The sequence below is a fragment of the Protopterus annectens genome, chromosome 1.part0 (genome assembly GCF_019279795.1).
Source record: "Protopterus annectens isolate FY-2018-M chromosome 1.part0, PAN1.0, whole genome shotgun sequence".
NCBI lineage: Eukaryota > Metazoa > Chordata > Ceratodontiformes > Protopteridae > Protopterus > Protopterus annectens.
In genome coordinates, this window is record NC_056725.1 from 138,497,339 (window position 1) to 138,510,378 (window position 13,040).

The following is a 13,040-nucleotide window of genomic DNA, read 5'->3' on the forward strand; positions in this document are numbered from 1 at the left end:
TGCATTCAAAGACCAAAAGGATACACACATGCCGATGCTGAAATGAAGGGATAACACTGCTTATTAGATTATGGCTGAACTCCAATGGCTGATTTATGAACTTCTTCTGCATACATATGTGCATGCTGACCAAAGAAAAAAATTCTTTAATTGGTACATTTATTGGAGCTCTTTTCTCTGGTCTTTTCTCCCCCTTCAAGTCCCCATATACCCTTTGCAGTTCTTCTTTCTTCCTGTTTATAGTATTGCACTACACCAATAATGCACCACTATTTCTGTGAAATTGCACTTCCTTGCATCTTTCTTGAACTTTACCCAGTCTGGCTATGACTTGTGACTCCCTTCTGTTTGTCATTTTTCTTTAGAAGCTGTTGCCCCACCTTCCCCTAGTTATGCTGTCTGCCCAGATCTTGTATGCACTTTCCAGTTTTTTTCCACTATTGTGCATATTCACTGACATGCCAAGCCCCTCCATCTTGCCATGCATGTTGATAATTCATCTGTACTCCCTTTCTACAAGACTGAACTTTCTTTTTTTTAATAGCCTTCAGAATGGCACACAGTACTTAGCACATGTTCTCTCTCATCAATTGTGCAATGTAACATTCTATTCTAGATAGCCCATCCATTTTATTAATGGTTGTAGGTTCACAAAAGATGCATCCCAACATCTTACCAAGTTTCACCTCTGGCTTCTCAGACTACTTCTAGTTCATTTTCGGCATGAATATCACAAAAAGTATGTTTTTGGCCTCATAGAGTCTAGTACAGCACCATTCTGCTTGTATCTCCCTTTTGGTTAATACATACAAAGCCCTTAAATACATTAATGAGTGTATTATACCCCATTTGGCAATCAGCATTTCAGCCATTAGCCTTCTTATATCCCTCTTTGACTCTCCTTTCCTCACTGTCTGTTGTTGTGGTATCATGAGGTAATATACAGCCTGTTTTTAGCCCTTGTCATTATGTCTGCCCTAGATATGCTAAATGCTAATTCTCCCATGTAGTGATATTTGCTGTGCTCAGCTTGTCAACTTCCTAATCATTTCTGCACTCCAACTGGATTTTTATCCCTATTCATCAGTATTCCGGTTCCCGCCCTTGTTTCTTTTATAATGGTACAGCAGAGCCAAAGGTCTTTGCAAAGCCAAACAGGAATACATCCACCTCTGCCTACTTATAAAACCTGACTGCATTTGGATGGCACGAAGTCTATGCTTCTCAACAAATTCTCATGCAAGCTACAGTGTCATTAGCTTACAAGAATTCTGCTAGGGTAAGGTTTAATATTTCCTACATTGTTTTAAACTGATGAATCTGACTGTCTCATAATTGCTACAAGTGTAGCAGTGTTGTTTTCCTCCAGTACACAGACTTGCCTTGTTTCCAGGGGTAGATTATACATGTTTGCCAGTGGCTCCTACAGCTAATGTTCCAATTCTTTCAAGACAAAATGGAGGCACTAATTCAAATTTGTGGGTATTGAACATCCTTAGTTTCTCTACTTGGGTTTCTATTCCATCATGGGCAATCATTCATTTCATCTGTGTACTTCTTTCTCCTTCCGATTCAGATTACTAGTCCCACCTTGGTTTCCCATCCATCCTCCTCCTTCACCATGGGAAATACTAATCTTAAAACCTTATTCAGTATTTTTCCCTTGTCTTGCTTCCTTATAACTCATGATGTCCTTTGCCAGTAATTCCAGTCTTCCTCATCCTTTATCCTTTGCTTATCTCCCTGACAATGTTTCTTGTTTCTTACACTTCTAGGCAGTTCTGTATCTAATTAATATTTTACCATCTTTATTTGTCTTTCTGTATTATTGTTAGTCTCCTCATAGTCTTTTCTTACCTCTGCAACTGTCATCCCTTTGGCCTTCCAAAATGCCTTGCTGATCAGACTTACTGTTTTCATAATTCAGTTCATCAATATTGATTTCTACCTACTCATCATCATCATCCCCCCCTTTTTTTTTCATTTTTTATATATGGTCACGGTGTCAAGTCAGCTGGTGCCAACTCTCTCTCGATTCAATGCCACTCTCCTACCTTCTTCGACAGTCACGCCTGACTGTCACAAATCATCTTTCATACAATCCATCCATCTCCTGCTGGATGTCCTCATTTCCTCTTGCCTTCTTCCTGCCTGTTTCAAATCTTCACCAGATTGACTTTTACTTTTCTGCACATGTACTCAAACCACCATAATCTTCTCTGCAACTGGATCTACTTTGTCTTCTTCTCTGATGTCCTCATATTTATGTCTGTCCCTCAGTGTCCATCCTACAATGCATCTCAGGCACTTCATCTCCATCACCTCAAGCTTCTTCAACTGCTTTGCCTTTGCTGTCCAGGTTTCTTTACCATACAATAGTACTGGTCACACCACTGTTTTGTACATTTTACTTTTCAGCTTCCTTGGCATTCTTCTGTCACACACTAGATGTGACAATCTTGCCAATTGGCTGCAGCTTCTCTCCTTCTAGCTTTAACCTTCTCAATAGGTCTCCCTTCTCCTCAAACCCCCATCCCAAACACTTGCAGGTGTTTTGTTAATCTATTTCACTATTTTTCCTTCTATCACCATTCTCAGCTTCTTCTTATTTCCCCCATCTGTTGTCATTACAACTGTTTTATCTGTACTCATTTTCATCCCATGTGCCTTTAGTTTTGCATTCCATTCCCCTATCCTTTGCTGAAGTTCTTACTTAGAGTCTGCCTGTAATTCCACATCATCTGCATACAACAATTTTGTAGATCTGTTCCCTCCAACCTGTTTGCTGATGTAGTCCTTCACCAGTGTGAACAGTAGTGGGCTCAACGCTAAACCCTGATGCACACCCACTCCCCCTGGGAACCCTTCTGTGAGACTGAATGCTGTACATATGTATGTATGTACTTGCATCGTCAGGTCCTTGTACATTGACTGCACTAATTCTACCAATGTCTCTGGGACTTCAAACCAGCACAGAACTGCTCAAATCAACTTTCTTGGGACCTTGTCATATGCTTTCTCCAAGTCTAGGAATGCCCAGCTGGACTTTTTCCTCATATCTAACTTTTTTTGAACTATCTGCAAAATACCTAGTCAGTTGTGATGTATCCTGATCTTTCTACCTACCATTTCCCATTTTATGTTGACACAATGCATGTCTGTATCTATACATGCCCAGATAAGTCTATACTTTTTACTAGGTGCCTACACCAATTTCCTAAGGTTAACTCTTTCTCTTGTTTTTTGTAATGTCCTGACACTATACTCCCAGACTTCTGTTTAATTGTCTAACTTAAACATCATGAATTACATGCTTACAATGTCAATACATTTCTTTATTTCTTTACTTGTTAATTCACTTATTTACTAGTAAATTATATGCTAACTTGGTAAAATGTTTACTCCAAGGACCCATGTCACTGGCAACCTGAACCATAGACAGACAACTTCAAACATTTTTATTTATGATTTAAGTTGTTGAACAGATGTGGTGCAGTAGACACATGCCATATAAAAAGTCTCTTTCAGAGTTCCAAAGAAGTGGCATCAGAATCTTAGCAGTTACTTGGATTATTTGTCAGGGCAATAGGAATGTTTTTATTGCCTATCAAATCCAAAAAACGTTCTATGTACTATATGTAGACCTCTGTCTCTGCCTTTCTTGACTTGTGTAAGGCTTTCAATTCCATTAAGTCTGGGTCACACTTAATTTCTACAAGTTTTTGGGTTTCTAATACCATGATAGGAATGGACCCCATTCCTAATTCAAAATGTAATTAAAGTTCATGAAATTAGTATTGTTTCAGTCATTGATGTGAGCCAAAAGTGCTCTTTACAGCACATAATGTGCCGAGAAGTGACTGCTGCAATTCATATGGAGTTACATGCATTGGTAACATATCTAAGTATGACTGTATTTTTTTTTTTGTTTGTGAGACTCACTGCTCCTGCTAGTATTGGAACTGTCTGGGTATCCTTCTTCCGCATTACTCTCATTTCTGGCTGCAACTCCTGGTATTTTATGACTTTGTGTCTCTCTGTATGTAAAGACACTGTAATCAATGGCTGTAGTAATTTCAGTGATCAATGCTACTTTTGTCTTCTTTTCAGGTCTACTTTAGTTCAGCAAATGATCAGATGATCGAACACTGTCAGTTCAAACATTAAGTGTCGAACCAGCAAAATAGCAAACGGCTGGAACAGCAAATTTTTTTCCCAGGAAAAGAAATCGCTGGGCCAGCTGTCCAGGTTGTGCTATTTCCTCCACTGTAGTGCGATCTCGGAGTTAGTATATTTAAGTAGGGGGGTGCGGGGGGGACAGCCCCCTGGGAAGAAAATCGCTGTTCTGGTTGTTCACTGTTTTGTATATTCGAGATTTAAGGGTCGATATAACAATGTTCGATCAACTAAGAAAAGCAGCTGCATTACTGGTCCAGTTTTCTAGCTGTTCTGTGCTATTGGTCCATTCAGCAATCTAGTACCACAGTTCAGTTAGAAAATGGATCAGTGGAAAGGCACCTGTCCTGATGTCCATTTTTCTGCCTGTACTGGGCTTGTCATCCATTCAGTGAGAGGAGTGCTATTGGTTTGGTTTTTAGCTGCATTGAGCTAATGGTTCATTCACCAGAGTACTGCTAGAAGCTCTAAAAGCTGATTCTCCAAGCAATTCCTGAAAAACTCATAGGGTTGTAGGAAGGAGCTTGTATAAAGCTAGCTATTTGCAGTTCTAGACCTTTTTTATTGCTTTGGTCCTCTACATGCTATGATTTTTAACAATGATCAGTGCAATGATTTTGAGAAGTCTGCAAAGAACACATTCATCATCTTATGTGATAATGCAAGTATAGGTGCAGTAATCAAGCATTGGGAGCAGAGTCTACAGAATTTCTAGATTTTGGAGAGGCTAACCAAGGGGTCAGTAATATGGCATTTCAGATTCAGTGCAGACAAATACAAAATATTGTACTAAGAACCATAAGAACTGTGGTGTGAAACTAGTAGTAACCGATTAGAAGAAAGACTGGAATATTAGTCACATTTTGGCTAGACCATGAGGACCAGAGTTCAAGGGCTGTAATAACAGGAAACATAGTTTTAAAGTACACTTTTAAGGTGATAGTCACAAGAAGCAAAAAGATTATGTTACTATTCTACCAGTCCTTAGTCAGGCTACACCTTGCTTAATGGGTGCAATTCTTGGGAGTCCTACAAGAAATTGCTGGAAACAGTTGCAAGGAGAGCCACCAGAAAGGTGTGTGGATTGCAGGGGAAGGGGGAAGGATATCACCACGGACAACAGGAACTTGTGATCATATCATTACACACCAAAAGGAATGGATAGTGTTGTACAAGGAAGGAGTCATCCTAAACGGAAATAATTAGGAGGAGGTAAAAAAATTAGTGGGCAAAAATAAGAGACTTTAGGGAACAAGTAATCACTGGGTATGTGAAAAGATTTCACAGTGAGAGTTTTGAACATTATGACAGTATTCAGAAGTAGATACTGTCTCTAGAACCAAGTAGTTACTGTGCCACATAAACAACAATCTTCACATCCTCACCTCATCACATATAAATAAAAAAACTTGGACAAGTGGTGCTCTTTGAATGTATTCAGATATGTCTCTGTATGATGCAAATACAAGCTCTCAGCTCATTGCTGCAGCTTATTCTGCCTTTATAGCTAGCTGTAACAATGCAGTGCTTTCTGTGATGATTTAAAAAGGCAAGTAAGCCTCTCTGAATATAATGAGTATCTGATTATCATATCATCTTCAACCTACTTCTACCTTAATGGACTGTTGTTAGGTATGTATTCATTTTGGTAACTAGGTAACCAACTTCCCATTTCTAGCTAAATAATGGTACAAAACATGTACTATATGATACCAATGTGTAAAAGAAAGAACAAATATTCAAGATAAGAGAAAAGTGCAGAGAAAATAAAAGCAAAGAACAACAAAAAAACACCATTGAACAAGCCTCATAATGTCAGGCTGTCTATCTAAGTTGTATCTTAAGGCAACTGTGTAACACGGGGTATGTCACTTTAAGAATTTAGCACTTTTACTGATATCTAAATATATAGATGATGTCAGTGTGATCTGTTTTCAATTCTACTACTATATATACATTTTGAAAGTAAACTTAAAAGCGCCAACAGCATAGACCTTTTGCCCATCTCAGTACCTCAGCTATAAAAATTAACAAATGTTACAGTGAGTGGTTAAAGTGCAAATCTAGTTTACAGAGACATGGTCATCTCTCTCTCTCTCTCTCTCTCTCTCTATATATATATATATATATATATATATATATATATGTCACTCTATTTAGGCCAGTTGGGAAGAAAGGCAACATTCCGGATTTAGAAGTTTGACTTACTTGTGTCTATGAGTGGAAAGGACAAGAAAGCATAGACAGTGCAGTGTGTTATGCTTCTTTGTGTTAGTGAGGGAAACATAATCAAGGTATGCAATACTTCTGAGTTTCAAGAAGGAGAAAGAGATGAATAGTAGTATTAGGAAGGAAATTTCAGACTTATTGTGAGCTGAGAAAAAAATCTTGTTCTTTGACCAGGAGCATGATCAAGGCAAAGATTGAGTTTTTCCTATGTATTTAAATGCTCAGTAAGTTTTGGCGCCTTACTGAGCATTTTGGTTTACTCTGATGAAGCTTCCGTGTTTAGAGAAGCGAAAACGCTAATTTACTTGATAAATAAAATTGCGTTAAGGTTTTTTGGTGTGCGAGACTGCTTGGCATCCGACATTTGTTTTTCTTCAGGATAAGCATTTCAGAAGACAATCTTTAGAGGGAAACTGTTTCTTATAAGTATATTTGTTCGACTTTTTCCTATGTTTTTTTACTGCCTGGGAAAAATCTTCAAACTCATAAGAAAACAAATACCCAATTAAAATAAAATAGTTGTTCACAAAAATATCACAGCTAGTAAGAGAAAGGAAAAAGGTCCAGGGGGAATACTTAAAATTTGAATGTTCTTAAATCTTTTCCAGACGCCCAACTGACTAATTCACTATGCTGCTTGTGTCAAAAGAGGATATCAAGGTTGTACAAGTCACATCTACCTTTACCCACCTTTTTTGAAACTTAGTTATCCATGTCCTTGACCATTTTACCTCATTTTCTAAATCAAGCACCACTTTGTTCTATTTTTCCTTGAGGCCTCAGTACTTCTTTTTACTTCTTAAGTGCATTCTTTCAGCTCCTTCGTAATAGCCATAATCCCCACCCAAGTAATACAGGACCTCTGCTATAAACCTCTCTTCTACTTCTCCTCAATGAAACAAAAAGATATTGAAAATATTTTAGATCAAATTTGGTCAGATATTGTACCTGGATCAGATGGTATTTCCTTGAATTATATTACTTTGTCATGAATGTATGATTTTGTCCGCATTCCATATTTATAACCTCTGCCACTGTAAAATTTCAGGGCGGGCCTATTACATGGAAACATGACACAAGCACATCCACTGACATTAGGCCCCACTGTTTACTTCTCACACTTGGAATACTACTTGTGTCTAAAATATGCCGTTGTTATCAAGCTGTCAAACATTGGTTTTGGTCAAGAAGAAGGATAATAATGGTACTTTACAACATCAGAGATGATGTCTGCCTCAACAAGGACAAAAGTAAGAATAGAGAAAACTACAAGACACCACCCAGCAAGAGCTCCAACAAATACAAATCATGAACAAAAAGGAACTCTGAAAAACAGACTGTGTTCAAAACAATGTAAAAAAATGTTTAATTAATATTAATATTACAGTATCAAACAGGTTTAATACTCACTGTTTCATTAATCAATTTATTTATAGCAGTATTTCATTGATTAAGCATTTTAGTTGAGATGTATAAAAGGATGAATGTATGTTATTGTTGTTGACAAGGATTGCGGCCGAGTTATCCCGAAAGCTTTGCTGTATTAAATTTGTTTTTACATCGTTTTGAGCACAGTCTTTTTTTTTTTTAGTTACTTTTCATTCATAAAAGTAAATATCACTGTCTCTAGCCATAATGATCTTATGGAGGCTTTCAACTAAGCAAACCACTATGTTCTCTTTAATTCAACTCCAGTAGCTGGAATTAGCAGCAATTACAGTAACGACTTTAATATACTGAATTGGAGCTCATGCCTCCCCTTTCATCCAAACTGAGCAAAGGAATTTCTACACAACTCCATCATCTCCCTCTTCATATTTTCCACTTTTAAACCAGCTTCCATACTACCTACCAAATCTACTAATGACCTTGTACATATATGATGTGATACTCTACAGATAAGGCCACTCATACAACATTATCAAGACAGAACAATAGAATTACCTTATTTAGTAGAATTACCTTATTTTACTTCCATGTGTCTTGAAAAAAGGAACATGTCTTAATGTAAAAAAAAGTTAAAAGAATTCCATTTGGAATACACCAGAAATTGGACACAGTCCTCCCTCACCCCCAGGGCAAATACTCCTAAATAATTGGAATATTGCAATACCATTGACTGTACCAATCACTTTAATTACCTTAGCATATGGCTGCACCATCAACTTAACAGTCAACAACATCTAAATATTACTAAAACAAAAAATAGCAAACTAGTTTTGGGCCAGACAAATTACTCATCATGAGTCCAGCAGAGCTGTAATAGGATGAGGTGCTTAGCTGACACAAGTACAGCACAGCTTCCCAGTCATAGCATCGACCCCAAAGAAAAAGCTAACAACCATGCCAAACATTGCATCCATAAAGTTACAACTCTGTTCTCCAAAAGGAAAGCTTCATCATCTAACCCTTTGCAAGGCTAAATAGCTACCAGTTGAAGAAAGAAAACATCTCCTTTTTGGATTCCTTCTATTTAGATTTCCCTAGCTATACTCCACATTTCTTGTATGTTCTCTGACATCAGGAACCTCTACATATCAGCTACAACCTCTCCTTAACAACATTAAAGCTTTGTTTAACACTCCAAGCAAGCTTCACTGTAGAGATCAGAACTTTTCTCTGACAGGACCTAAGCTTTGAGAGCCCCTGTCATCACAATTGAAATCTATGCATTCATACACTTACTTTTTATTGTTTCAAAAATACTGCATTCACATAACAGACACTTTTTCTGCACAGGACATTTTCTCAACAAGATATTAATTCATCTTCAGACCATCTTGGTTCTTCTTCCTCTTTTCCTGCATTCAATTCATATTTTTTTTCTTTCCTACATAATACATAGGGACTTAACTAAGTCTACCTTTGGATGGGATTGAGAAGGTATGCTGTGGTAAGGGTGACATCAATAAGGTCGCACACTGAAACATTGCAAATCAGATGCTGCAGTGTAATTAAGCTGAAAGCACAAGAGGCTGAACTGCAGGTTTTTCACACCAGGTGAAAATTAAACACAAGGGAAACCAAAAGCAGGAAGATCACCAATAGCCACAAGGATGAATGTATATGTTGCACAGAAAATTGGGAGCATAAAAGTATCTGTAGCATATGCAAGGACTTTCCATAGTAGTTACTACACCACACACACACACACACACACACACACACACACACACACACACACACACACACACGCACACACACACACACACACACACACACACACACACACACACACACACACACACACACACACACAAACCCACACACACATATACACACACAAATACAGACACATATGCACGCACACCAATAATTCCTTTATGTAGATGCTGACAGGCAGGGCATTTCTAAAAATAAATGGCAGCCACTTGGAACACAATGCTTTTAAACCTTTACTGCATGTAAAGTTCTAATGACCATTCTGCCTTAGTATGAGTCAACCTAACTTGCTCCTGCCTTAGTAATACTTCAGGACTTTTTTGATGAATACACTTACATACTCATCCTTATTATATGCATTTCATAAGGTAATAGCATCAGCACTGAAGGAATTCATCCACCTATGAAATGCTGTAGAATTGTAGCCAGTTCCTGTAAGGACCCAATGAATAGCCAATGCCATCCGCTGACTTTACTAGACAAGTGGAGAATGGAAGTAATTTTCCAGGCCCTTACATGGCATATACCCCCCCTACAGACACACACACACACACACACACACACACACACACACACACACACACACACACACACGCACACACACACACATGCACACACACACACACAAACACACTGTGTGCACATATTTACCGACAGTTTTGAATTGCCTAGCTTTTTACATATCTTTGGGATGCTGGAGGAAATCAGAATACCCATAGAAAACCCACAACAACACAAACAGGTCATGCAGACTCCAAAGAGTAGACATGGTGACCAACAGGTGAATTTGAAAACTTCTTGCTGTGAGATGACAATGAGTCTCACTGCACAACTGTGCTTCTGGAAGTTATTTAATCTCAAATATGTTGATATTAGTTTGCACTTGTTAAACCAGCCTTTATTTCTGCTACATTAGCAAGATTCAGAGAATATAACTTTTGGGGAGAAATAAATATTTTAGTTCTGAGGCCATAGCAAGAAATAAAGATTTGTTTTCTGATATTTTATTCAGCTTCTCAGCAGAACACGTCATATGTTTATGTTTACTGCCAAAAGAGTGGTACAATTGTGAGCAGCAGCCTAATGGATATGTAGGCCTGCTGGTTGGTACCTGCAAGTCTATTACCACTGCTCCAAAACTGAGGTGGCACAATTTTAGAATATTTATCATTACTGCCACCTGGCACTTCATTCTGAGGTTCTTTTGCTATCTGGCATGCCTTCCTTGTACCCAGTGTGGGTTTTCACTGTGGTCTCTTGTTTCCTTTCTTTTCACAAAGCGTGTAGTAAACGATAAAAGCAAATACTAAAAACAAAAATAAAAGTAAATGGCTGTCCAGCACCAGCAAAGGGTTTAGCACTTTAATAAAATTCAAATATATAAAAGAACCACAAGTATATGCGCTTTTGTCTCTACCATGGAGACTTCATCAGATACAAAACTTTACATCACTTCCCTTGCTTAAATACCCTTCTTAATTAAACAAAACAAGCATCACCTGTCATCAAATTAGATTAAGCAATACTTATTATCTGAACCTTTGGAGGAACAGAAACCATTTACAGACCACTTTTACTGCACTTATTTTTCTACAGGATCTGAAAACAAAAATTGAAGTTACTAATCCCTTAGCAGTATTTGTTGATTATTGGACAAAAGAGGTTATGCTTAATCAGCGACACCTAGTGAAAGATTCCTGGGATTTTTTTGGAAAATTAAAACAGTCCATATGGAAGAGAGACCTTATTTTTATTACTATATATGTTAAAGACCTCTTTTTAGTGATCCCTAGGGATGAGGAACTACAGTACTTTCAGCGTACACTCCATCGTAATTCATCATTATCCAATGATGTCATCCTCCTTATTTGTGAATTAATGGAATTAGTCCTTGACAATAAGTTATGCCATGGTGGTACAGTGGCAGCGTTGTTACCTCACAGCAAGAGGTTTTCCCGTTTGATTCTTGGCTTGGCTTGGGAGTGCCTTCTGTGCGGAGTCTGCATGTCCTCCCCATGTTTGGGTAGCGTTTGAAAGACATGCGTGCGTAAATGGGCGTGCCTTCATTGAAGATTGGGTGTTGAGCTGGCACCTCTGTGTTTCATAAAAAATCTACTGCCAATCATTAGCGGACCAGAGTTCCGCTGTGGCGACCCCTTACCGGGAAAAAGCCAAAAGACAAACAGCAGTCCTTGACAAAAAGTTCATCCATTTCCAAGGTGAATATCACCAACAAGTAACAGGAGTAGCAATGGGCACTACATGCGCCCTGGTATTTGCCAATTTGGTGATTTTGGGGTGGGAGGAAGAACATATTTTCAACTGTCCATTCTCTAAATACTTACATCTATATGTCAGATTTTTGGATGACATATTTATATTGTGGAATGGTAAAGATGGAGAAATAAATGATTTTGTGGCTTACTTGAACGGATGTTCAGATTATTTTAAGTTCACCTTTAATTGGTACAAGGATGCCATTAATTATTTGGATACCATTACTTCCCACAAAGTTGGAAGATTTAAACCAAACATTTTTAGAAAAGAAACATTCTGTAATGGTTGTTTGTATTTTATGAGCAACCACCTATTCCCCCAGAAGAAGAACCTGGTTAGGGGGCAAGCTATATGCATTGATAGAATGACCTCTGAGTATGATGATGTATGGGCAGAACTGACTAAGATGAAAGAGATGTTCTTAGATAGAGGTTACCCTGACAGGCTGTTAACTAAGATCATTGATGAGGTACACCAGGTTGGGGTTCTAAATTTAAACCACTATAGGGTACAGGGTTAGAGAAACCCCAAATGTCCAGCAATAGTAAGAAGTATGACAGGGCTCTAGTTATGGAATGCAACCACTGCACCAAAAAAGTTCAGGACATAGTGAGGAACAACTGAAACATTTTTAAAATAAGTAATGATATACAGAAAGTGGTTGGACAAGAGTCTTTGTTTATTTTTAAAACCAGAAAAAAATTTAAACAGACATTTGAATATGATATGTCTCATGTTTCAAGTGCCAAAAGAGGGACAACACCATGTGGCATGTGTAGGCAATGCCCCTATATTCAAGTATGTGAGCACATTATATTGGAGAATGGGTTGTGTTACAAAGTACAGTTCAGAAATGGTAGCTGTAAAACTAAGAGGTTAATATATTTAGCTAGGTGTGAAGGGTGTCCTGCCTTTTATATAGGCAAAACCAAGAGACCATTAGGAACAAGAATTTATGAACATCTTTACAAGATGGGTATAAAAAAGGAGACTAATGCTCTTTTTAAACATTCGATTTTATGTGGCAATTTCATTAAATTCTGGTTTGAGATTATTGATATTGTAAAGCCTAAGGTTACTAGGGGTGACTGGAAATTATATCTGTTAAAGAAAGAATTAGTATGGCAATTGAGGTTGAAGGCAATTGCTTCCCCTGGTCTCAATGAATATGTGTCCCTTAAGCCAGTGATTAAACA